General features: G+C 39.5%; 1 long non-coding RNA gene across 1 annotated transcript in view; it reads right to left on the minus strand.

Moving 5' to 3' along the window:
- LOC141983820 (uncharacterized) overlaps nucleotides 1-25,420 on the minus strand; it is a 185,973-nt gene that overhangs the window by 15,167 nt on the left and 145,386 nt on the right. The window contains exon 4 of the long non-coding RNA XR_012638529.1: nucleotides 5,915-6,023. This is a non-coding gene — a long non-coding RNA (uncharacterized LOC141983820). The remainder of the gene's footprint in view (nucleotides 1-5,914; nucleotides 6,024-25,420) is intronic.

Raw genomic sequence — 25,420 nt, forward strand, 5'->3', positions numbered from 1 at the left:
AGCCGTGTTAGTCTGTATCCGTAAAAAGAAAAGGAGTACTTGTGGCACCTTAGAGATGAACAAATTTATTAGAGCATAAGCTTTCGTGAGCTACAGCTCACTTCATCGGATGCATTCAGTGGAAAATACAGTGTGGACCCCACTGTATTTTCCACTGAATGCATCCGATGAAGTGAGCTGTAGTTCATGAAAGCTTATGCTCTAACATCTCCCCACTGTATTTTCCACTGAATGCATCCGATGAAGTGAGCTGTAGCTCACGAAAGCTTATGCTCAAATAAATTGGTTAGTCTCTAAGGTGCACAAGTACTCCTTTTCTTTTTACATATCTCTTATGTAACCAATCACAACAAAGCAACACAGTTTGAATTTTATATTTCAAATAGCAAGCCACAAAGTTAAACAAAAATTGAGAAACATCTTTTAGGACATTTTGAAATATGAAATAAATTTGAGAGAATCATCAGCTATTCACATATTCCACAAACAGAAAAAGAGGTGATGTTTGTCATTTAAGTTATTTGTTATTAATTATTCACTCAGGTATAATTGTTAGTAGTCATCATTGGCTTAGTGAGTTATTAGAATTATATCTGTTCATTGTGAAAGACAGATTTTTTATCTAGTTTTGAGGCTTAATTGTCGAATTTGGAGGGAAAAAATTGCTAAATTTAAATGAATACAACATTGCAATATTTAGTCTCTAAAATAAATGTGAACCATTTGGTGTTTTAAAAAAGAAATCATTTGAAACACTCTGGATATTTAACTTTGAAAATTAGCAACTGTGTATGTTTCCCTAAGGGAAGAGGTTCAAAAATACTCTTTTGATTCTTGCGCCCATGATCAATCACAGATGGGGTCATCAATTAGTAACATGATCAGGTGGTTACATATCTGAATTCTATCATCTGCACCCACAAGACTTAATCTGCAATTGCCTGTGAGTGCACAATTACTGAACAACATTAAATGGTGCAGAGGCATTGTGTTGGGCCTCTATACAGAACTGAACTGCACACTTGGTGTAGGGTGTTAAGCATGATCTCCTGAATGGATTTATTTCTTTATAGAGTGGATAGTAAGAGCAGATAGAGTGAAGAATTACACATGAACTTCAAAAAAGATCTCAATACATTATCAATGAAAGATTTGTGTATTAATTTGTAATGGTGAAATACTCAAAGGGTTAAAAACAATTGGTCTTTTAAGAGAAGTTCCACATGGGCAACTTTTAAGTAAACAAAAGGAAGGAAGATAGACTGATAGATAGATGACAGACAGATAAACATCATATAGCTGTATCATACATCCCCTAATTAATATCTAAATTAGATGATGTAATTGCATTTTTGTGATTATTTTCGTCTTGTACTTTCTAAAATTGTATTTCAAAGCCAACATTCTTGATAAATTGAACAGCAAAAACATCATGTAGACTAACTCAGTAGCCTATGTGCTTGAGTAAAACTATTAGACCAAAAATTCAACAATACTTCCATCAGACATTTTGTCAAACCTCCAAATTATCTCCAAAATTGTAACTTGTAAATAAATATGTATGCCTCTGTCTAGAGGCTTCTGAAAATGACATTTCAACTATTTTTATGATTTTATTAATGTTTAGTTCATGTTTTACTGCTGTCTTTGGAGGTCTATATTCCAAATAAATGTACTGTATTCACTAGGAAAGTAAAAGCAATTTCTTTTTATTATGATTTTCAGGAAGGCCTTGCCCAGCACCACAGACAATATCTTAAAAAATCACTGTAGCTCACATTCAAGGTCCTTTTGTGTGTTGTTCTTTACAAAACGAGTTATAAAGCAATGAAGGTATTGTGCTGATTCCAACTTCATTTCATGGCTTCATATTAGTATGTATCTCAATTTTTACAGGTCATTATGAGACGCAGGAGGTATGCTTGTTTGTTTGTTTCTGTTTTACTTTCACAGTGAAATGCTGGGTTACACTTCTCTTAAACACATTTCAGTTATTCCTAGTTATTCCAGTACAGGTTTAGGTTACTTGCTCACTCGCTCGCTCTTTTTTCTTTATTTTTTTTTTTTGGTTAAGGCTCATATTGTCTAAGGCTCAGAGAAGTATGTAAGCATCATGACTGAAAAGCTTTTCAAATTAGAAGGGATTTGCAGGGATCAAACAATCCGGAGTAGAACACGAAGCTATTCTGATAAATGAGGCTTCGGTAAATGGCCTGTTGCTTCATGTATTCATGTGTTTATTTTCTTTGTCCCCTAAAGAACTGCAATGTCTCTGGTTGACTAGTCCTCCATTACTGGAGAATAAGCTAATTGATCAACCTGAGAAAGATCATTATGCTGGCAAACAACCAGAAAAAAATGTAATCGGAAGATGGGAATTAATTGGAAAAATCTGTATGGCAGTTTCATTATGGACTTCTTTTTCTAAAAAAAAGCCATCAATACTCTCATGAAGTGCATTTATTCTAATATGGTTGGCAGTAACTTCAGCTACGAAACAATATTTTATATTAATGGTAATGTACTTTGCAATGGTGGCAAAATAAGAGTTGATATTATTTTTATGATGTCTTCATTAGGTAACCGTATGTGTTGACATCAGTATGGAAATAAAAAGCAGCAAAGTAATGTTGATCGACTGCTTTATATGAATGTCATGCTGCACTTATGCAAAGGAACATTAATGCCAATGCCAAAAAATACATTGGATATAATATCAATATTGATGTTCCTGTGAACTCCATTTCTTATTCATTTTGTAAATGGTATGCTCAGAAAAATAAAACACTATTTACAGTGAAGCCATATGAATAAAAAGAAAAAAATAATGATGTGAGAATAAGTGCCCAATTGTAACTATGGTAACGTTATAGAGGGAATAATTCACAGCATTTAATATACTTGATGAATTTAGCCTCTTTTTCTGCTTCTGAAATGGATGCTAGCAGATATCTTTTGAAGAGGAAATTGCAATCTGTTATCCACATTTAACGGATAACTACTTTTTGTACTGCATGGTCACTGAAAGTTTGCTAGATTTGATGTTTGATACCAGGGAAGGCAAGTCCAAGAAGCGGCCAGGGATATACTGAGTGTGTTTCCACCTGAGGAAGAGGCAGGAGGACATAGACCCATTGTGGTGATACAGTAGGTCTTCAGACCAGAATTTGGGGCAGGTAGGGATTGAGAAAACCTGGTCTGAGGCAGAGGGGATAATGCGTACTATAGCTGGTTATTTAGGTGTGGCAGCAAGTAAGCCAGCCCACAGCCCACTAACCATACACAAAGCCAGTCTGATTCTTAATATCAGTACCCTAATATCTATTCATGCCCTGCCGGTGCCAAGGAGTGAAAATTAAGGCATTCAGCAGGGGAATCACGCCTGGGATAGAGCAAACAAATATTGTGAAACTTGCAATAAAATCACGAGAGCTGGGAACCCTAAAAATGAACTATAATGGTTAGCTGTGGTTGGCCACCTAAGTCACAACGTACTGTTTTTGCTCAATGACCAGCTAAGCATCTCTCTGACAGGGCCCAATCCAGCTCCCCCAGAAGTTCACAGAAAGATTCCTTTTATCTTTAGTGGAGATTGAATCGGATTGGAGTCCTTGTACCTTTCCCTATCTGTCACACAGGTTTTGCTAGAGGCATCCCTCCTAGAAAAAAATCAGCAACTGGGTGCAGATTTCTTGGCTTCTAACTGGGTATAGAGTTTAAATTTAATTTTCTCTGTGTGTGTGTGGCCTTAGATGCAAAAAGTATGGTTAGATTATTGGGAAAGTACAGGAAGTACCCACTCCATGGACCTCATTCATGCCTGGCAGCTCCAATGGTTAATGTGCATGGGGATTGGGAATGGCGTGGCCTCTCCCTTAAACAGTTTCTATTTCACCTCCTTTCGTATAGCCTGGGCCTGCACCCACGTTGCACCAACCAGCACAACAGCAAAGCCCCCTGGAGAGAGCATCCCACCAAAGGAAAGTTCAGCTTGAGACTGGGTTCTCTTCTCATCTGCCCCTCAACCACATGCACTGGGGACTTGAGAAGAGATTCTGCCTCTATGAGCTCCCCTGGAACAGCATGTCTCTGTACTGCCCCCAGTGCCATATGCCAGTACCTTAAATAATGCAATTTGGCCCTTCTGAGGGTTAAGTTAGTAACAAGATACGATTTTATATGGTTCTTTTAGCATCATAAGCTAAACTATTAATATCTTCCAGTATTGTTAAAAGAGGTTCTCAGATGTGGCTAGGGCTGATATATTTTACTATCCATGAAAAGGGCTGTTTGTTATTAAAGTAAAACTACTTGGCTATATCCATCAAGACATTTATTTTCTATCTTAGGCTGCTATTGATCTGCAGAAATCACAGCTTAGTTAGGCAGCAATCTTGATCAAGAGATACTCAGCCTGATTGAGAAGTAGTAGTTCACGTGCATCAAAATCTCAAGTAAACTGACTGTTCCATTTTTGGTTTTCATGACCCTATAGGTATATCTTCTCACATTAGAGCCTCTAAACTCTCTTTGAGAACCGTCACAGATATGCCACTGAATGATCCAAAATTAGATTCCAAAATATAATCTATGCCCTTTAGTCTTCTTCATAAGTCTGTATGGTTTCTATTAAAGTTCTGCATGAGACAAGACACCATTTTCAAAAGCAGCAAAGGGATTTAGGAGCACAAGTTCCATTGAAATCTCCTACATAAGGTCCAATCCAGCAAAGCACTTATGCACACACTTAACTTTGAGCATATGCGTAAGTGCCTTGCTGGATCAGGAACTCCTCTCGCTTTGTATTGAAATGACTGAAACTGACCAAGCTCCAACCTGAGCCACAACTTCAAAGTGCTATCTACTTTTATAATACTAGCACAACCCCCCCCCCATCCAAGTCTATTAATCCAGGCTGGGAGGCTCGCTCCTGTGTGCTGTGTAGACATACCTTTTAAAGCTAGAAAAGACCATTGTGATCATCCAGTTGACTGCCTGCATAACAAGGCCAGAGAACCTGACCCAATACTTTTGCATCAAGCCCATAACTTCTGTTTGAACTATAACATGTCTTTTAGAAAGACATCCAGTCTTGTTTTAAAGACTGCAAGTGACAGAGAATCCACCTTATTCCAGGGGTTAATTACCCTCACTATTACAAATTTGCACCTTATTCCTAATTTGAATTTGTCTAGGTTCAGCATCTGATTTAATAGGTTAATCTTTTCTCTTTTATGCATTAGGACTAATAATTGAGCATAAGAATTTAAAGACAAATACAATGTGATTTTTAATAAATTTTTGCATTAAGCTGAATCTTTTAAACTCAGTTTTTCAATGTATAAAATACAAATATAAATGGAGCTAAATAAAATCCATCAATTATTTTTTCTTGTCAGGATCTCCCACAAAAGACAGTTTTGTTTAATTCCTCCTGTTTCACTATTAATGAGGCAGCCAGTTTATCAGTATAGCATTAAGTGATTTTGTTTTTTTAGTTCCATATTCCACCCCCCCCTTCCCCCCCCACACACACACTCTTCATTCTGAGCATTTACAATGCTGGGAGAAATGTAGGATATCAGTGCTCATTAGCCAAATAATTCCCTACGTCTGGTAGAAGTGTTGTTTATTTGCATGTTCACCTGGATCATGTGAATGTCTCAGACGACATCTGAAACACTAGGATAGGAGAGTTTATAATCAATAAAACTAATTTCTGCATAGATTTCAGAGTCGAGGTATGTATCCAAGTTTTGAGAAATGGGAAAATAGTAACAGTGAAAAAAAATCCCAAATAGTTTTTTTTCCTGTAAAATATGTGGCACATACAGAACACATGTACAGGGGTATGGTATAAAGGTTTTGTCAGCCTTCATTTGGGATGGCCTGCACAAGTCATTTATGTCTTCACCTCTAGTAAAGGATGTGACCCTCCCCGATCTCATGCTGATAACACCTTAAAATGATCCACAGCAATCCATTATGTGCTCTTCTCTTTTTCTGTATCTTTCCACTTTTCACTGAAAAAAAAAAAGTTAGGTTTGAGGGAGAATTTGACAGGGGATGGGGAAGGTGCAGTGCATACAGCAGGAGGGAAGTCCAGATACAGGAAATACATGAAAAGAGGCCTGGAGCTGTGAGTGGGAGACACAGAAGAGGTGAACATCAAGGCCAGTGGAATTGGTGGAACATAGGGTACAGGATGGAGTGTAGAAGGAAACCCGACGAGAGATATCGGGAGAATGCAAAGTTGTGCAGACTTTAGCCTTGTTGTGGAGAAGCAAAGGTATGGAGAGGTATTAGAGCTCAATGCACTTTTCAACAAAATGGAAATTTTTGTGAAAAATATCTATTTGTGTGTCAATTTTTGAGGGTTTTCATCTTAAACTGGAAATATTCTTTTTTTAAATATCATGAAAATGAAATATTTTCTTTTTTCAAAAATTTCACAGGAAACAATTAATTTCCCAGCCCGCTCTCGTATTTATACTGTGTTCATCATTTGGCACATAAGTATGTAACAAGATTACATGAATCCTAGCGGATGGTCTCTCACAGGTCCCTCAGCTTTTTTCTCCATAACTGCTGGAAGAGGAGGGAGGCTGTTTCCTGATTTATTTGGTTCCTCCCTCCCCACCTCTGTTAATCTAATTCTAGGAATGATACATTCTGGCCAAGAGATGAGCTTTGCATTTTGTCCTGAAGGCTGTCAGGTTGTATCATGCCTGGGCCAGCAGCCAAGGTGGGTTTGTCTCTGGCTTTCACACATCTCACCCTGATCCCTGAATGTTCTACGGCCTGTGAAAATTGCCTAGAATTCCTCCTGGAGGCTTCCGGGTATGCAAGTTGGAGCAGTAGCTCCAACACTCTGCTAAGGGGCGTAGCATGCCTGACCAGCTCTACTGGCTGATGAGGAAGGGATGGGTCTATTAGAAGGGGTCAGGCTCACCATCAGTCAGTGCATAATCCAATTCTATTCAAGTAGCTTTCGTCATGAGGATGCTAACAGAAAGCAGGACTTAGCTTCCCCAACAGGACTGGGCAGGGGTGTAAAAGGGAGCAGGTTGTTTGCACATTCTCTCCCACCCTTTCTTATGCATCAATGCTGGGCTAAGCACATTGGAGTTCTAAGGCTTCAATCCTGCCAGTTGTTCTGCATGAGCAGACCCCTGCACCCAGGTATAGCCCCAGTGAAGTTACTGGGGCTTTTCATGGGTGTACTGAACAAATTCCAGGTTCAGGGCCTTGGTCTGAGACAGAAGCTATGTCTCTTGTCTATTTTTGGCTCTGCTTTCAATTAAAAATTTCCCCCTCTTCCCCGATAAGGCACTTTGTAAAATCCTGCACGGACCACTGAATGTCAAAAGATATATTTAATTTAACTAACATATGAGATTTTCAATTTATTTTAATAAAGCAGCAGTCTATTTACTGGTTTTATTAGTGACTAAGCTCTTGGCTAGTTTAAGAAAAGACTGTAAAAATTGATTGACCTAAATTCTCTGCAAGATAGATTTTTCATTCTTCCCTTTTCGTGTGTGCATAAGGCATCAGAGGGTTTTTCATTCCACACACTGAATAGTAGTTATAGATTCAATTAAATGTACTGCAAATATATTATGCTTTCTGCACCTGCACCATGTGAAATGGACTGAATTCCCCCTACTGTGAGAGAATCTTCTTTTCTCAGGATGGCTTGGATTTCTGGTAACTAGGCAGCTAATTTCTTGGAGGTAGACAGCTAGGATGAAGAAAAAGGTTACCAGAGTATTCCTTTGTGCTTTAAAAATAGCATGTGAAGGTTTGTTGTTTTCCTCTGTACATGGGAACCATGTTAAATAGCTTTCATAGTAAACAACTGAAATTCTCAGGTGTCATTGGTTCCAGAACTGCTACTATATTATATCTTCTGTAAAATGTTGAAACTCACAAACCTAGATTTACATTAAACACCAAATAAAAGCCCCCTGTGAGTGGATTAACATATCAGGACAGTTGGCTGATGCATATCAAAAAGTTCCTGAATTATATATATCCCCCAGTGCCCTTACCCTTAGAAAAAAAAAAGTACTTACAGTTCATTGACTGGGACAGAATAAGTGAAATAGGACAGCTTCACTGGGTGATTGGTAGAAGAGTGTTATGCAGTTAGAGGAAATGGACTGTTGATAGCATTCTGCTTTAAAGTTCAATAAATTCATCCCCAGAGCAAAAAATGGTGTTACAGAATAATGGATTGTTCAGTTGGTGGACTGCCGGGGCTGTATTTAATATGGTGGACGCCTTTATAAAATGGTCACTAGTCATAGGTTTATATAAAAAAGGAAAATATAGGCCTTCATTTAAAAGGACATATGCTTTCTAGATGGCAGTGGAAAACAACTGTAAATACCCCTGGCTTAAACAGATTGCTTAAAGGTGCAGCATACTGGTTCTTTAAAAAAAAAAAAAAAAAAAAAAAGCAATGAAACCTTAGAACAATTTAAACAAGACACCAGAGAGAGAATTTGATTAGAACTGATAAAGCATTTAAAATTCAGTATTCAACAGTTTCCCTGATCCATTATGGAGATGTTGATCATTATGCCATAGTTAAGGCTGAGGGGTTTTTTTGTTTTTGTTTTTACACTTAAAACATGGATTCAACCTTTTTGTTTTGTATGAAGAATACAGCACATCCTGCTCAAGTTTAAAGCACCTACTGTTGGACTACTGAACAAATTTCCTGATAACTTACAGGTAAAAATTATTTAAGGTTGATATCTTCAAATTATTAGAAATACTGCATGATAGCCTTCTCTTTAAAGTTCTTATTCAGTTCTTGTGTATGATATTTTCAATACTTTAAAAAAAACCTCAGAAATTCCGAGACAAAAACTACATTAAAATGCAGTTCAATTACTGATTTATATTCCAAACCTTAGGAGTAAAATCATTACAGGGATATTATAATGATTCTAAAACCAAGCACTGCAAACCTAGGAAATTCACAATTATAGTTACAGTTAAAGGAAATCCAAAGATGTTATGGTAAGAAATGCACAGTAATGGTACCTCAACACCCTTACCTCTGCCCTGTAAGGACACAATGAAAGGGGGTGAGGGGGGCAAAAGATCTGATATCTCTTTAATAAACAGTTTAATCTAACCTGGGACCATTACACTAAAATGACAATTATAATAAGATGATTATAGCACAGTGTCCCAAAGGGACAGAGTTAAGGTTATTTAGGTGTCTTAATTGTACATTTCCTACCATAACATATTTGGATTTCTTTTAAGTGTGTAACCTAACTGGGTTTTCTCATCATTGGTTTTGTGATAATTACAACATTCCTGTAAGGTTCTTACCCTTAAATTACTGATATGTAGTCTAAACCACTGCTTCTCAAGCTATCTGATGTGGGGGACCGGCAATTTTTTTTTCCAGTGTGCGCGCAGACCAGCAGCTGATGGCTCACAGACCGGCACCAGTCCGCAGACCACCACTTTGAGTAGCATTGGTCTAAACCATTACTCCATTTTAATAGGTTTATTTTTTGTCCAGGAATAAAATAATTAGTGAACCAAAAGTAGAAGCACAGTCAATAAACATACAATTCAACAGAAGAAAAAAACTCAGCATTTTGCTATTATAGACACGAACATCAATTCTGTCTATGAAATTAGTGGTATACAAAATACAGTAATATTCTCATTCTACTGGTAATCTTAGGGTCTGATCCTTATGTCTTCATATGTCCATATGCATAGCTTGAGGATCCAGTCCAGAGTACAGCCAGCTGTGTATTGGGTCTAGACTCTGGAAATTAGCTGTGAGAAATTTAAGGTGCTGAGCCACATCCTGGATCTGCTCTTAATTTTAGGGGGTATCGTAGAATATAGAATATCAGAGTTGGAAGGGATCTCAGGAGGTCATCTAGTCCAACCCCAAAGTAGGGCAAGACTATTCTGTCTGCTTCTTATTAGTGGACGGGGGCGGGGGGGGGCTATATGTTTGTTTTAAGGGTTGTATCAGCTGTGATGCTGTCAAGAGTAAGACCCTGCAGCTGCACCTGCTCAGTACTCCTAACACGAGCCAGCTAGGTGGCCTGATGGATCACCGTGCCTGATTGGCTGAGGAAGCTAGCAGGCCAGTTCATAAACTCAGCAGCACCAGCAGCAATAGCTCACTAGCTACTGAATGCAGCCATCCTTGGACTCTGCCCCACCCTGTGCTCATCAAGGCTTGCTCCTGCTCTGCTCCTCCACAGTTCCAGCCCAGATCATGGCCTGCACCCAGCCTTGTTCCCATAATTATCTCAGCCCTGCTCCTGCCTCCCCTGACTTCTGGTAATCCAGTTCTGACCCTTGCCTCCGATTCCTGCCTCTATTTTGACTCTTGGATCTGGCATTTAGACTCTGACTCCAGTTCTGACCCTCAGCACTGCTTTCTGGTCTGGCCCTGTCTTGATCCTTGGCTCTGGCATTCATACGCCAACCACTAGCATGACTCCCACTTTGGGTTGCCAACATTGTGTTTAAAAATATGGGACAGACCTCAGATGTCCCCAATCTTGACTTGAACCTCTATGGGCAAGTCCCTTTCCCTCCCACCCCCATGATTCCTAGGGTTTCTCTCTTTCCAGCTCTGCAGAGAATCCAGGGCCTCAGGTGCTAGGCCAGCAGTTGCTGTGACTCCAGTTCAGGTTCTTCACAGGTGCCAGGAGCCAAGTTGGAGGCTGCAGTTGTTGGTCTTTGCCTGCTGCAGTGCTGTGTGCTCTGCTGGGGATATTGGCAGAGATTTTGCAAGCAGGGAGGCTACCCCAAGGAGTACTGACTCCCCTGCCAGGTATAGCCCCTTCCTGACCTTGGTCCTTCAGTGCAGCTCCAGGGCACACAGCCCTGTCCACTTGCTCTGCCAGACAGAGCCTTCACAGGGAAAGCACATGGGGCTGTGCTCAAGGGCTGGAGTCAGCAGAGGGCCCTGTCCAGCTGGGGGCCAGTATTCATGGGTGCATCTTTTGACTCCCTTCCTGACTTTGGCCCACTGGCCTGACCTTGGCCGACATGGACCCTGGCATGGCCCACTCTACTTTCCCTGTGCAGCGCTGAAGGGCCAGAGTTGGGAGGGAAGAGGAAAGATCCACCTGTGACTACTGGCCCCCAGCTGTTGAAATACAGGATAAAAGGCATCCCATACTGATTTAGTATGTATATGCAATTTTCTGTTTAAATAAGGGATGTCCCCTGTAATACAGGACTGTTGGCAACACTACTCCCACTCCAACCACTAGACCTGACTGCCTACGATCTAATCTCCTGACAGGTGCTAGCTGTTTGTGGTGGCTGTGTACTTTCCTTTGTGCACTTGCTACTAGAATGAGGGAGAGAAGTGAAACTGCAGTATTATTACAGAGTCTTTAAAGGTCTCTTCAGACTGCAATAGCTGGATTTTCTGATTCCCTGGTGTGCAGGGGATTATGCTTTCCTTTGAGTTGTTACAACTAGAAGGACAGACAGAACTCAAGACTGCATGGCTCCTAGTCCTTAGCAGAGTCCACTGGACAATGATGCCTACAATTTAAAAACATAGGATTAGCTCACTGTTTGTTAGAGCACAGTGACAGTTCCAGGGGTGTGCTGTACCTATATTCCACTCTCAGTCTCTGTCATGGGCACCCTTGCTAAGTACTCACGTTCAGACTGGATCATCACATTACAGCCTCCTTGTTTACCAGAACCACATCATCTCCAGCAGGGTCACTTCAGTTTGACCCCTGCTCTAGAATTCTCTCCAAGAACTTGTGACCAGTATGAAAATGCAGTATGACTTATTAATCCCCAGAACATCACAAGTAGAGAGGTAAGGGTTAAAATAATACAAGCCTAGACACATTATCTTATCTAAACCTTGGCCTTTGTTTTAGGTAGGCTCACAGCATTGGGTGGGCAAGGCAGACTGCCCAGGCAGCCTATACCTCTGAGTCTGATTCTCCCTGTCTTTGTCTCTCCTCCTTAGCTCATAGGCATTTATCCATTCCAAAAATCCTTTGTTCAAGATTTCAGAGTTCCTCTGGGTTCCTGGAAGAACTCAAGCTGGACTTAATCCTTAGGGTCCCATAGAACCAGCCACACAATAACCTCTAACACCAAAGAGATATATACTAGATCCAGAAAAAAAAATTGGTTAATTACTACATTCTTCACAAGCACTTTGTCATCCTTTAGGATGGAAAGTGCTATATTAGTGTAAGATATGATTATGATGATGATGATTATTATTATTATTTATTATTAACCAGAAAAATTAAAACTGATGAGATATACCTAAAAGAATTTAAATCAATAGTTTAGCAAAAGGCTACCATCTACACTGAAATTGGAGACATATGAGTATAATTGACCATAAAACACGATCTATAATCCCAAATATTCACAATGATAATTCTTACACGTAGAGGAGACTACTTTCCCCTTTTGTAGAGAGAAATCACAAGGAAAACAATTTGTGCAATAGTAGGATTTCAAAAGGAAATGAAAGCTGTTAGACAAAGGAACTACAGTGCATATTCATTTGGTAAATGTGAAAACTCTATTGCAGACTTAAAATGAAGCTTAAGAAAAACAGATGAAAAGGTAGATGAACTAGAACAAAGACTGGAAGACAAAACAGAGTGAAGTGCAGCCATAATCACGACATGCTACTTTGCTTAATGAGTCATGTATAAAATGTGATGATTTAGAAAACAGACCAAGAAGAAATAAAAGAGGAATGTATACGGTGTTTTTTCTATAGTCATGAAAGTGCCGTTCTGAATCTATCAGCAACACCAATAACAATGCTATTTCATACTATTTTGTTTTATTCTTATAATCAAACATACAAGAACCACCACACCAAACAGATCCAGCTACTAAATTGAACTAACCCTGCTGAAATACTCAAACAACTCTCCCATTCACTCTAAGGCACAATTAAATTAATACATTTTAAGGTAGGCTGGGATTTTCAAAGCTGCAATTTTATAAGCACAATTGTCATTGAAATTAATGGAAGTTGTACATATAAATCCCTTGTATGCATTAGCCACCCCAAACTGTCAAGGGGGAGGAAATGTCTGGTTTCTACAGGGAATCACAACTCCAGTACTATAGTGGGGCCTTCAAAAGTGTCCTGTGCACTGGGCCCCCAGAACTGTGCTAGAGGGATGCAAAAGGTGGGTTCCTGCACAAGCTCCTAAGATACTGATTCTCACACAGAGAAAATGCACAGACTTCATTGAATTCAGGTTCCTCTGCACCACAGAGAAAGAAGTCAGATTTCCGTCTCTGTAATTAATCTGTTAACAATCACTTTGTTATATTGTTCTATTTTTTAAAAATGAATTGCATCACTGGTTGAAGCTAATTCAAATATTGCTCAAAGATAAATAGATTTTTAAGGCCAGAAAGGAACAGTATGATCATCTGTTTTGACTTCTTGCATAAAAAAGACCAGAGAACCTCACTCAGTAATTTTTACATCAAGCCCTAATGTCTGTTTGCACTTTTGGAAAGATGTCCAGTCTTGATTTAAAGGCAGCAAATGATGGAGAATCTACCATGTCCCTCGGTAAGTTGTTGCAATGGCTAATCACCTTCACTTTAGAAAAAATTGCACCTTATTTCTAGTCTCAATTTGTCTAGCTTTATTTTCCAACGGCGGATCTCGTTATGCTTTTTTCTGCTAGATTGAAAAGCCATCTACTAGCAGAAATCTTGTACCCATTACGTACTTTAAGAGGTGATTTGATCTCCTTCTCTTGCATAAATTAAATAGATTGAGCTTAAGTCTCTCGCTGTAAGGCATATTTTCCAAGTCTTCAAACTCTTCTTGTAGTTCTTTTTTTAACCCTTTCCAGTTTTGGAACATCCTTGTTGCATACAAATACCAACTCCCTACTTCTAATTGATATTTCCCTGTTTATCCCCACAGATCATGTTAGCCCTCTTCGCTATACCATTGTACAACTCCCATGAGGGACTGTGACAACATATCTGAATAGATATATTTTGGGGTTTTGATGATAAATCAAAATTTTCCACAGAAAGAAGATACTTTTCACAAAAACTATGTTTTGTCAGAAAGCTAGTTTTCTGTCAAACAACAATTTCAATTAAAATGCATGTTGTTCACATTGGACCACCTTACCAAATGATCCAGATTGAGCTGTATAATGACCTGTCCCAGTCATTATTTAACACAAGACCCCCAATTTTGTGTAATCTGCAAATTTTACCACCAAAGATTTTATATTTTCTTGCAGATCACTGATAGTGTTAAAAACACTGAACAAAATACTTATTTTAGTCTTTTTTTTTAAACTAAATCAAGCAATATGCTTTTAGGGTTGTTGTTTTTTTTAAACATAGCTTCAACAATATTATGCCCAACATGCTGAAAGAGCTCTGTTTTGTGTTGCAATTAGGCAATGATCACATTACATGAGAGATTATCCCATCCTATTTACAGTAAATAGCTTCAAGTAAGAAAAAAATAGAGGCTCTATTCATGAATGATTTATATGCAGCTTCTTCTCAAGGTTTTGTATTATTCAAGTAGAAAATTGTGTCCAGAATACTAAAGACATGCTATATTTTGCTGTATGCAACCAGAGCTGACTGTATGCATTAGATTCCCCAAATTGTCATTTAATACCTTGAAACATCAGACAAAATGCCTTTGCTTGACTTGCTGCTTTTTAAATGCTCTTTTCTTACCACCAGATCTCGTTTTGGACCTGCATTTCCCCATATTCCATTTACAGGGACAGATTTTCAGGTGGCATGACTCTATAGCCCATTGTACCTAAGGCCATGGTAAGAGAATAAGTTCCTTTGCAATGCCCATATTATTTTGCACTGCTCCCCTGTAAGACTCCAGAGCTATAAAGCAATTGGCACAGTCCAGTGTTTTCTATACCAGAAGTTCAGTCTCATGAAATGTTAGGAGGGGCCCTATCGAGGACAGTCATGAAGAAATAATGGTCATCATTCCAAAAATTATCATGTGCCAACAGTTATCATTAAATGGTATCTGAGAAATCATAGCATTCGCTGTAATTATAACAGGAAGTAACCGGGATAACTGTTAGCAACTGTTTGTTTCCTGCTGGCAAACACTGACTTTTTAATCGTGTTTAGTAGTCATTCTAAAATAGGGATTTCTAATTTAAAATAGTTTCCTAGACATTTTCTTGGGGGCTAATTCAGAGCTTCAGCACTAAGTGAAAAAGAAGTGACTTTTGAAAAATCCTTTGTGAAGTGTCCATACGTTAGGATAATGGACTATATGGTATTTTTAAAAACTTGAAAATAAGAATCAGAATATGCAGTCTGATGATGTGTCTGTTCCCCTAAATCAGTGATCTATTAGTCCTAGCTGATGCACATAACTTAGGTAGGTATTAAATTAGCAAATATTATGTCATTTGGATTTATAGTGTGCCTGCAAATAATTGAAATATCAAGGCTAAAATAAGTCTGGAATCCCCAATGTGAAAGAACTTGTGAATGTGAAATATTAATGTTGAGGCCAATAGAGATAACAGTTAGAAATATCAGAGCAAGGTGCAAGTGAAAGCATCATTATTCTTTACCCTCAAATGTGCATGGCTGTGCTCTGGATATGGCTTCAAACACCACACAACTGTCTTTTGGAATCCTGTATAATATAATGAAAGCATAGGCAGAGTGGGAACCATCCACCCATTGGATTAACCCCCTGTGGACTTGCTGGAAGACCTGCTTGCAAAGACAGAGCTTTCCAACTGCCAAGACTAATGAGAGTGACAGGAATATCCAGCCACAAAAAAGTGGCCTGCCTACTTTGAAGGACAGCGTCCAGCCTTCAATCAGGGGCACGTCCTCTGGTGCAGCGTATAGGAGGGGCACATAAGCCATCCAATGTTAGTTTGCCTCCCCCACAGACATTTTAAGTAATAGCTTTCCATGGGAAGACAGAACATGTTCCTTTTTGCACCATGTTTATCTGCTACTCAGCATATATCTGTCTCTAGCTTTACAAGTTTAATCTACTCAGGTGATAATTAATCAACAGAATACATCATCTTTCAACTGAAATTCCCTGCAGGTGGAGGAGGAAAGACTGTAGCTCTGGCTTGCCACAGTAAATAACACAATTCCCCACCTGTCTATCTACAACACAAAATGCTAAGTCCTAAAAATGCCACTGCCCCGTTATCCACTAATAGGAGCTTTATGTCAGGACCAGTATGTGGGCAGTCTGATCTAATGGTCAGGTCTAGTGGTCAAAGCCGGCATCCAAGCCAGGGCTAAAGCCAGAATTAGAGTCCAGGGATCAGTGAAAGTCGGGTCCAGTGCAGCAACCAGGCAAGAAGCCTCTCGGGTTCTCAACAATTTCCTGTGCCTCCTTCCGGCTTAAACAGTGAGATGCGGCCAACCAGCGGGGCCAGTCATCGTCCCCGAATCCGGATCTTCATGGTCATTATCTCCAGGAGGGGTCAGAGTTCTGCAAGCCCCTCACTTCTAGTAGCTCGGGATGAGCTGCCCAGTGGCGGCCAGGGTGTGAGGGCTGCCAGGGAATCCATGGGCCCTTACACTTTGTTATTGCTACCAATTTTTGTGTGGAAGGTGCTCAGATACTACAGTGATGGGTGACAGTATGAAATCCTGAAACAGATGATAAACAGATAAATTCAAGAGAATAAATGTCAGTTAAGAGATTGCTGCTGAGATACACATGCTCAGGTTAGTACTTCCACTAGGCTGAGTCTTAGTACATTCCTAAGAAGTTGTCTGATTGGTGCAGGAGACCAATAACTAACTTTGAGAAATGAAGGGAGTAAATCAACAAAGCACTTATCTATGTTAGATTAAGGTGTTATTTCAGAATTGAGATTTTGGAGAAAGTGTGTCCAAACCAAATTATCTCATGATATTTTAGATGCCACCTACATTTTGAGAGAATAGCTCACAGGGAATCGTGTAAACAGTTGGGAGGTGAAAATCTGAATTCTGTCCCTGACCTGACTCAGCCACTGATTTCCTGTATGATCTTGTGTAAGTTACTCCTCCGCTTTGTTCCTCAGTTCAGCCTTCTGTAAAAAGTGGATAATAATATGGACCCACCTTTTTTAAAGTGATTTGAGCCCTACTGTTTAATGTTTGTATTAATTTAGCACTCCCTATGTGCTCAGCATCATCCAAACACAGGTAAGACACAAATTGCTCACAAACTAAGAATCTACAGATGAAAAGCACTTTATAATTGCAGTGATTACATTTCAGATTTTTTTTTCACTATTGTACTTCTCACTAATTATCCTTACTTTTAGTTCATACATCTTAGTCTGTTTAATAGTGTTATTCTCAAACCTCAGAATTTTCCTTGTGTTAGTTTCTTTCATCCTCTTATTTTCCAGAAAGTTCTCCTGGGGTCCGATCTTACTTCCATTTAAGTCAATAGCAAATCTCTCATCTTCTTTAGCAGTGCAGGATCAAACCCTATGGCTTTGAATTTTTACTGTCTAACAATATTGCAGTGATAAGATACTGAATAAATATCAATGATGTTAAAATATGCTCCTTTATTTCTCTGACAGGAATTGGAAAAATTTGGAGGTGATGAAGGGAGACAAATTTCTCTACTGAAAAGTATTCCTGGAATATTTGTGTTAACTTGATTTGACATCTCTTAATACTCCTAAAACTAAATATTCAAGTGAAGGAACAAATGTTTATATGAAGGACCCTGCTCTTGTTGAGGTCAATGGGAGTTTTGCTATAGAATTCAATGGCAGCAAGATCAACCTTAAACTTGTTTATCAGGACTGTAACTTACTTGGGGCTGCTACATAGGATTTAAAAGGTCTGTTACTTACACTTAGCTCTTATCTTCACCTAGATGTGTGGTCTGAGTCTATAATGCTTAACTGAGAGGATGGGGGGGGAGAGGGAGAGAGAGTAGTGCGTTATCTATCAGTTATGCCTCTTTGTGTATCCCTGGATTTGCTGAAACCTTGAGCTCTGTAAACAGCAATGGGAAAAGTAAATAAACTTGTGTTTAAGTGAACCAATGACATATGAAGCAATAAACTAGCACAACAGCACATTTTCAAAGTGGCCTTTGCTTTTCTTACTCCTCAGCAGTCCCTTTTTAGAGATGGGACCAAAAGAGAAAGCCATCACAATGAGTTCTGTAATCAAATGCAACATTTAAAACTCAAGAGAGAAAACATGTTTTCTCCCTGTGAGGTACAGTATATTCTGTTCTTTTTGATTTCCTATTAGGGGCTCAGCAGAAACCACATGTAACAGTGTAAATTCTCTATTGCCTTTGTGTATATTCATGCAGCCCAATCCTGCTCCCATTGAAACCAACGGTAAAACTCCTATTGGAGTCAATGGATTGGAATTAAACCACTGGGGTTTTGACCGTATTTGATATTTTTTGCTACAAGTTTGACACATCCATAGTAACAAAATCTTGCATTGAGTCTGTCCAAGAAATGTGGCTGCAAGAGAGTAACAAGAAAGTCCTTGTAAATGAAGAGATAAAACTGAGATAGACATATTGTCAACTGATGATAAGCCTTGTTATATGTTATAGGTAGGAGCCAAAGATGGAAAAAGGATCTCTAACAACAAGCACTAGTAGTTATGATTGAATCAGAAATGTATTTTGTTTCCCCATATAGCTCATATTTAGTTCTCTAAACAAATCTGGTTAAAGGAAACATCAAAGATATTTCCTGTATAATAGAATTGGAAAATATAAATTCAGTCCAGATGGCTTTTAGCTAAAGTCCTGTCAAAGAGAATCCATATGTTTCTTTTCTGCTAACTCTCAGGGTCAGATTCTTGGGTGCTGTGTGGTTGTTTTGCTCCACACTGCCAGAATAATCTGGCCATAGAGATGGCATACCTGGGGCCCTAGGAAGATCACTCAAGCTTAGGGGGACACAGAGCTAGCATAACATCTCATTAAGGTCATTGGCAGTTAGCCTAATTTAGAATAGCATTTAGGCTGTTCTAACTGATAGAGCCCTGCGCAGATACAACATTTGTATCCGCATCTGATCCACAATCTGCAAACATGGTCCATGGATATCCACATCTGCAGATATAAAGTGGATATCCTCAGATTTGCAGGGCTCTACTAATTGATCCTCGCAACATGTGCACCATACAATAGACATGGGATCAAGGGAGTGCAAAGGTGAGACTCAATGCACCTTTGAATCCCTCCCCCTGGACTGCAAAGTGCTCTTTGGGCATAGTCACAGATCTAATCCTCAGCCTTCCTTAACAATAAGAATTAAAAACTCACATTACATCAAAGCAATTAGAACTTCAGTGATTGGTAAAAGTAGAATCAGATGCCCTACTTTACTATGAGCTATCAGCTGTTTTAAAATGATTTTGCTTATACTGTTTCATTCTCTCAAATACATTTTTTCCCATCTGTTTTCTGAAATTACATGTACAAATGTTGATGAACTGTCTGGCTCAAGCATAAAGAACATTCTCATCACAATACACAAAGTTTTACCTAAAATTCTATGACTTCACCAGATTATAGAGTAATTACCCTAAGCAAAATGCATGGTACCAAGAATTAATAGGAATACAGAACATAGCTATTCTACCAATGAATTGTGTCACACAATCTCTTGCCTGAATTGGTGAAATATCAAAAGCACATGACATTCAGCAAACGTGAGGAGTGCCTTTTTCGTAAGTTAGCAGTGGACTTTGTTCTTATGTTCAACTCAATTCTTTCTGCTGCAAACAAGGTCAGAGTAACTTTGCCAATAAAAATGTATTCTATTAAACTATACTGAACTTGCTACCTGGCTGCTGTCTAGGGCTGTTGCTGACTGGCATACTTGGAGAAAACCTGAACTCTAACCTCAGAGAGAGCAGAAAAAGATGAAGGCATATCTGACTGTGCACCCTGGTCATAACTGTAGTGAAACTGTGATCTTTCTTCTAAAGCAGTGTTACAAGATAGCTGATTAAAATCACTCTGGTCACAGACAGGGCTGAATAACAAAATGCACAAGGCAGTAATTACATACTATATCCAGTGAAAAGCCTTCAGTACCATTGATCATAATGAAGACGGCCATGTGTCAGGCTGTGTGGACCATATATAAGAATGGACATCTTTCTGTCCAGTTCAGCAACAGAATGTTCAAGTCCAGTGCAATTACTTCAAATAATAGTTAACATGATAATAGTTAAAAGGTATCAGAAATCTGAGGTTATTGGCCCTCAAAATATAATAATTGACACTTGTCCCTGATCCTCCTCTCTGTCCATCTTTCAGCCAGGTATGCAGGATTAAACACTGAAATGGGAAAAGATTGAAGAGGAGGAAATGGATAAAAGCCATTTTCCTGCAGCAATAAATAATAAATAAATAAATAAAAAGCTCTTTTCCTTTTCCAAACAATTTCTGAACCAATCTTCTCTTAATTGCCTTTTTATTCCAAGGTTAGTTTTCCTTTCATAGCCCCCATAGTATAGGCACATTTATTGTATACTATTTTTATTCTTTATAAAACCTTTCCCCCAAAATCATTCTGATTGAAAATTGGTAGGACATTTTCACATGTAATGTTTTTTGGTTGAAAAATGGCTATAAAAATTCAATTTTAATTAAACTTTCCACAATAATATTTTAGTGAAATTTGTATCAAAATCATTTAAAATGTATGATTTTTTTTTCATTTACCAAAACCTGGTTTTAAAATGTCTGTAAAAGTCTCATGGAAAGTTTCAGAAAATGGGTTAATTTCAAACCAAAGCTACTCAGAATGCCTGAGAACCCCATGAAGAGATGTCGTGTCTCTGTCTAGTTCTGTTACTTTATGTGAGAAAATATGACTCTAAATCCACACAGGGATAAGATCTGTGTTGAGTTATCCCAACCTTTATCCCAATTGGACCTAGCACATCCAGAGATTCAATCTTACTTTTGTCTGTTTTTGTTAAACACTAACGTTGATTATTTCTTAGAGCATGTGTACACTATAAACCTAAGTTGACCTGTGTTGGGTCAACTTACAGCCACTGCAGTAATTACTGCAGCGGTTCATGTCCATACTATCCTTCTTCTGATAGTGGTGCTGTCCTCATCAGGAGTGCATCCACTGCCTTAAGAGGGGCAGTGTGGGGGCTGAGAGCCAGTCTCCCTCCCTTGGTTCCCTGCTCCCCCACCAGGAATGGGGCGGCCGCACCAGGATTCTCGGCTCCCCACTTCCCGTCCGGAACAGGGCAGCCGACTGGACACCGGGCGTGGCTCTAGTTGCCGGGAGCCTGGCTGCACCCCTGGCCTCTTGGCTCCCCACTTGCCACTAGGAGCTGAGTGGACTCGGGGCACGGAGCTCCATGCTCCAGTGGGAAGCAAGGAGTTGAGAGCCCAGGGATGCAACCAGGCTTATGGCAGGGAGATCCACACATGGCATCCAGTCAGCTGTCCCGTTCTCAGCAGGGAGAAGGGAGCCAAGAAGCCCGGAGCGGCTGCTTGGTTCCCACCAAGGAGCAGGGAGCTGAGAAGAAATGCTTTGCAGAAGTGCTTGGGTTGTCTCTTACATAATATGTATATACAAAATTGTAAATGATTTATGAAACTATGCAGGAATTGAGTTTATAAATCATGGAGTACTGACTGATTTTTTTAAAAAATACATGCAGTTTACCATAAAGGTTACAGCTTGTAATATCTCTTTCAAAGTCTGCTTTCAATTGTTGTGCAAGAACTTAATAATAAAGCACTATGCAAACATTAATAGCAGAGGTGAGTTTAAGAAAAGCTTATACCTTCTTTCAGATGTTACCATGTAAAAACTTAGAGTCACCGAAGTGAAACTTCATACCTTCTCTCTCAATTTATTCCTTATTATCATCATCATCCCATTTCACAGATGGAAAAACAAAGCTGAGAAGGCCCTATTCAAAGTTGATATGAAAGGTGGTATAAATTTACATTGTTAAATGAATCCAAGGGAAAGTCTGTGTACTATGAACACTGTAGATCCAGAGAAGTTATAAGTTATATCAATTTAGATTTACTTAAGGCCAGATTCTGATCTCAGTTACAGAGGTTTAATGCTGGAGTAACTTCATTGTTCCCAAAGGTATGGCTGTGTTGGAGAGTGGGAAAAACACTGTGACTTTTTCTGTATGATTTCATTGCAGTTTTATCTCTTTGACCTATGACCTCTTCACTGTCACACTATTTGTATGAAATAACTTGTGCTGGACTAATCAGTTAGTCTGCAACATTTTCCCACACTGTATTTGATTTAGCTCCCAGTGTTTGTTAGTGACAAGTGACCTACACAGAACTGGGGGGTAGTAGTAGGTATTTTATTTGGCAGATAGATGTATGCCATGGACTTGCTCAGTTGTTTACCTGCACATTAAATACAAGCCTACCCCAGTTCTCATAATCTCGTATAGCAGATAAAACAGAATTCACTGAAATGTAGTTTCTCCACCAATCATAAACAGACTGACACCAGTCTGTTCCCAAAGGTTGGCCCTTTTTCCTCTATTTCACCTCTTTCCAAAGGGGAGAAAGCTGTTTTTCAGACTTCCAGGTTAAACTGTTGAATTTTTGAATTATATTTTCCCCTTCAGAAGAATATGTCCACAATTAATGACCAAAAGGAACTCCAGACTAGTATTAATATGATATAAACATCTCCAGACATACTTGAAGACCTACTCATATGTCATAAAAACACTGAAAAACGTCCTTTTTGGAGACAAATGTCCACATTCAGTGACCCTGAAAGGACTTAGTGGACAAGGAAGCCAACTTGAACTGCTAGTACCACACTGGGAAGCGCTGATGTGATCCTTGGATGCAGAAACAGGAGAGTAATGAGTAGGAGTAGGGAGGTGATTTTTACCTCTACATACAGCATTGGTGAGGCAGATACTGTAATATCATGTGCAGTTCTGCTGTCCTCATTTTTAAAATATATTGAAAAATTGGAGAGGGTGCAAAAAAGAGACACAAAATTATTTGAGAGCTGGAGAAAATACCTTACTGTGACAGACTTATAGAGCTCAATATGTTTAGTTTATCAAAAAGAAGATTGAAGGGTGACTTTATTACAGTATATAAGTTCTTTCATAGGGAGAAATTATCATGTAATAAAGGACCCTTTAACCTAGTGGTGAAAAGCATAATAAGAACTAGTGTCTGGAAGCTGATACCAAACAAATTCTATTTAGAAATTAGGGATAATTTTTTTAACAGTGAGGGTGATTAACTATTGGAACAAAGTACTGAGAGAAGTGGTGGATTCTGCATCTCTTGATGTCTTCAGATCAAGACTGGATGCCTTTCTGGAAGATATGTTTTAGCTAAACACAAGTTTTGTTTTAGTCAAAGATAAGTTATTGGGCTTAATAACAGCAATAGCCTGTGATATATAAGAGGTCAGAGTAAATGATCAAATGGTCCCTTCTCGCTTTAAACTCTATGAATTTATAGAAATATCTCACTTCTTTTTTTCTTCAGTTGATTTCTATTAAGTGATATTTACAAGAAATCATGATCTTTGTTTCGTAAGAGTTTATCAGATTCTGATGCTCAGTCCCTATCTGTATCATAAAATGGTTCATGACACAACTATCGGAAAGGATTATGAATGTATGACATCACAAGAAGAAGATCATACAGTTTCAGGATTATGCTTCCTCCTGTGCTTCAGAGATCCTCAGTCCTTGGATGAATAGTTTATGTAACAGAGAGGGTAGATATATGTGCACAGAAAAGTTGTGTGGCAGGCTATATAGGTGGAGTTGTTGACAGTTGTAGCAAGGAAGCGTAGCCTCCCTCAGAGATAGACCATGAGGGACCACAGCCTGCCCCTCATGGGTTATAGAGCCAGGGAAGCCAGACCTACCACGACAGAAGCGGAGGGGGCGGGACAGGAAGCAGAAGTATAAAAGGCGAGTCCTGCAGCTCAGCTGGGCTGGAGCTGCCAAGGAAGACAGATGCTTCTTCCCTGCTGTCCAAGGACCTGTCTGAGCTTCCAGAGTGCACAGCCACTCCAGATACAGAGGAGCTGCTGGGACTACCATTGGTGGTGTAGTCTGGGGTGACAGAGGATGACCCCTGGATGTAAGTATACCCCAAGGGGAGGAAATAGCCCAGGGACAGCTGACTGTAGTCTGGCTGCAGTGCTGCCTGCAGATAGGGCGGTGTGTTGAGGCTAGATTCCCTGCTAACCCCAGTGGCAGAACACTCTGCCACTGTTATTGCCCTGGGCTGGGACCCAGTGGAGTCCAGTGGTCCCCCTACTCCCTGCCACCCCACCACCGGGATGACAGCCTCCCTACCGTAGTCCAGGAGGCCTGTGGTAGTCTACTGTTCACCAAAGCTAGGGGCTGCTAGACCCTTTATTGCTCTGACCTGTTTGCTGCCCTGCCCTGACTGAGGGCCTGGGCTCACAGACCCTTGGTTGCTCTGCCCTGACTGCAGAATTTGTGTCACATCAACATGAATTATCTGTGAATCATAGTTGTATCTTATGGGGAATGCGAGTGATCATTCTGAAATCACTTCAATCTCAGGTTCTGGAAGCTCTTCACTAAGGTAATCTTGGCATTGTACAGATGAAGGCCATAGCCCAGAGTCATGTCTGGTGGCTGGGGATCGGCATAGACATTGAGAGGAAGGCAAAGTGCTGTACTATGTATCAGCAAATTCAGCATGATCCTGGCCCAACTCATCTGTGCTCTTGGTTGTGGCCTCAAACTCCTTGGACACCTATTCACATGGACTTTTCTGGACCTTTAGAAAGTTATGTGTTTTCGGTCATAGTTGATGCCCTTTCAAAATGGCCAGAAATGTTCAGAATGACTTCTACTACAATTACCAAGCCCACAGGACATCTTTGTGCCTTCTTTAGCTAATTAGGTTAACTGTTACAGATGGTGAGTCACAAAGGACCTCAATTCTGTTCTGAAGAATTTCAGAGGTTCTAAGCTTCAAATGAAATTCAGCGCATATGCTCTGCTCTGTACCATCCTGCTACAAAAAGACCAGTGGAATGCTTTGTACAAATACTTAAGAATGCCTTGAAAGCTAACAAGTCTAGTTTCAGTAATCTGCAGATACTGGACAATTTCTTGCTTGTCTACAGGAATACACCACAGGCTATTACCTTGGAGTCACCTGCAAATCTTTTCTTGAAGCAATCTTTGCCTACCTGTTGGGACCTGCTACGTCCTGATGTTGCCTCATGTTTAGCCAGATCCCAAGCTATGGAAACTGATCAATGATGTAAGACTCATAATCATTCTTTTTAAACTCGAGATTTAGTGTGGACTCGCAACTACAGTTGTGGACTGAAATGCACACCTGAAAAACTTTGTTCATGGTAAA

Source organism: Natator depressus, chromosome 3 (assembly GCF_965152275.1).
Source record: "Natator depressus isolate rNatDep1 chromosome 3, rNatDep2.hap1, whole genome shotgun sequence".
NCBI lineage: Eukaryota > Metazoa > Chordata > Testudines > Cheloniidae > Natator > Natator depressus.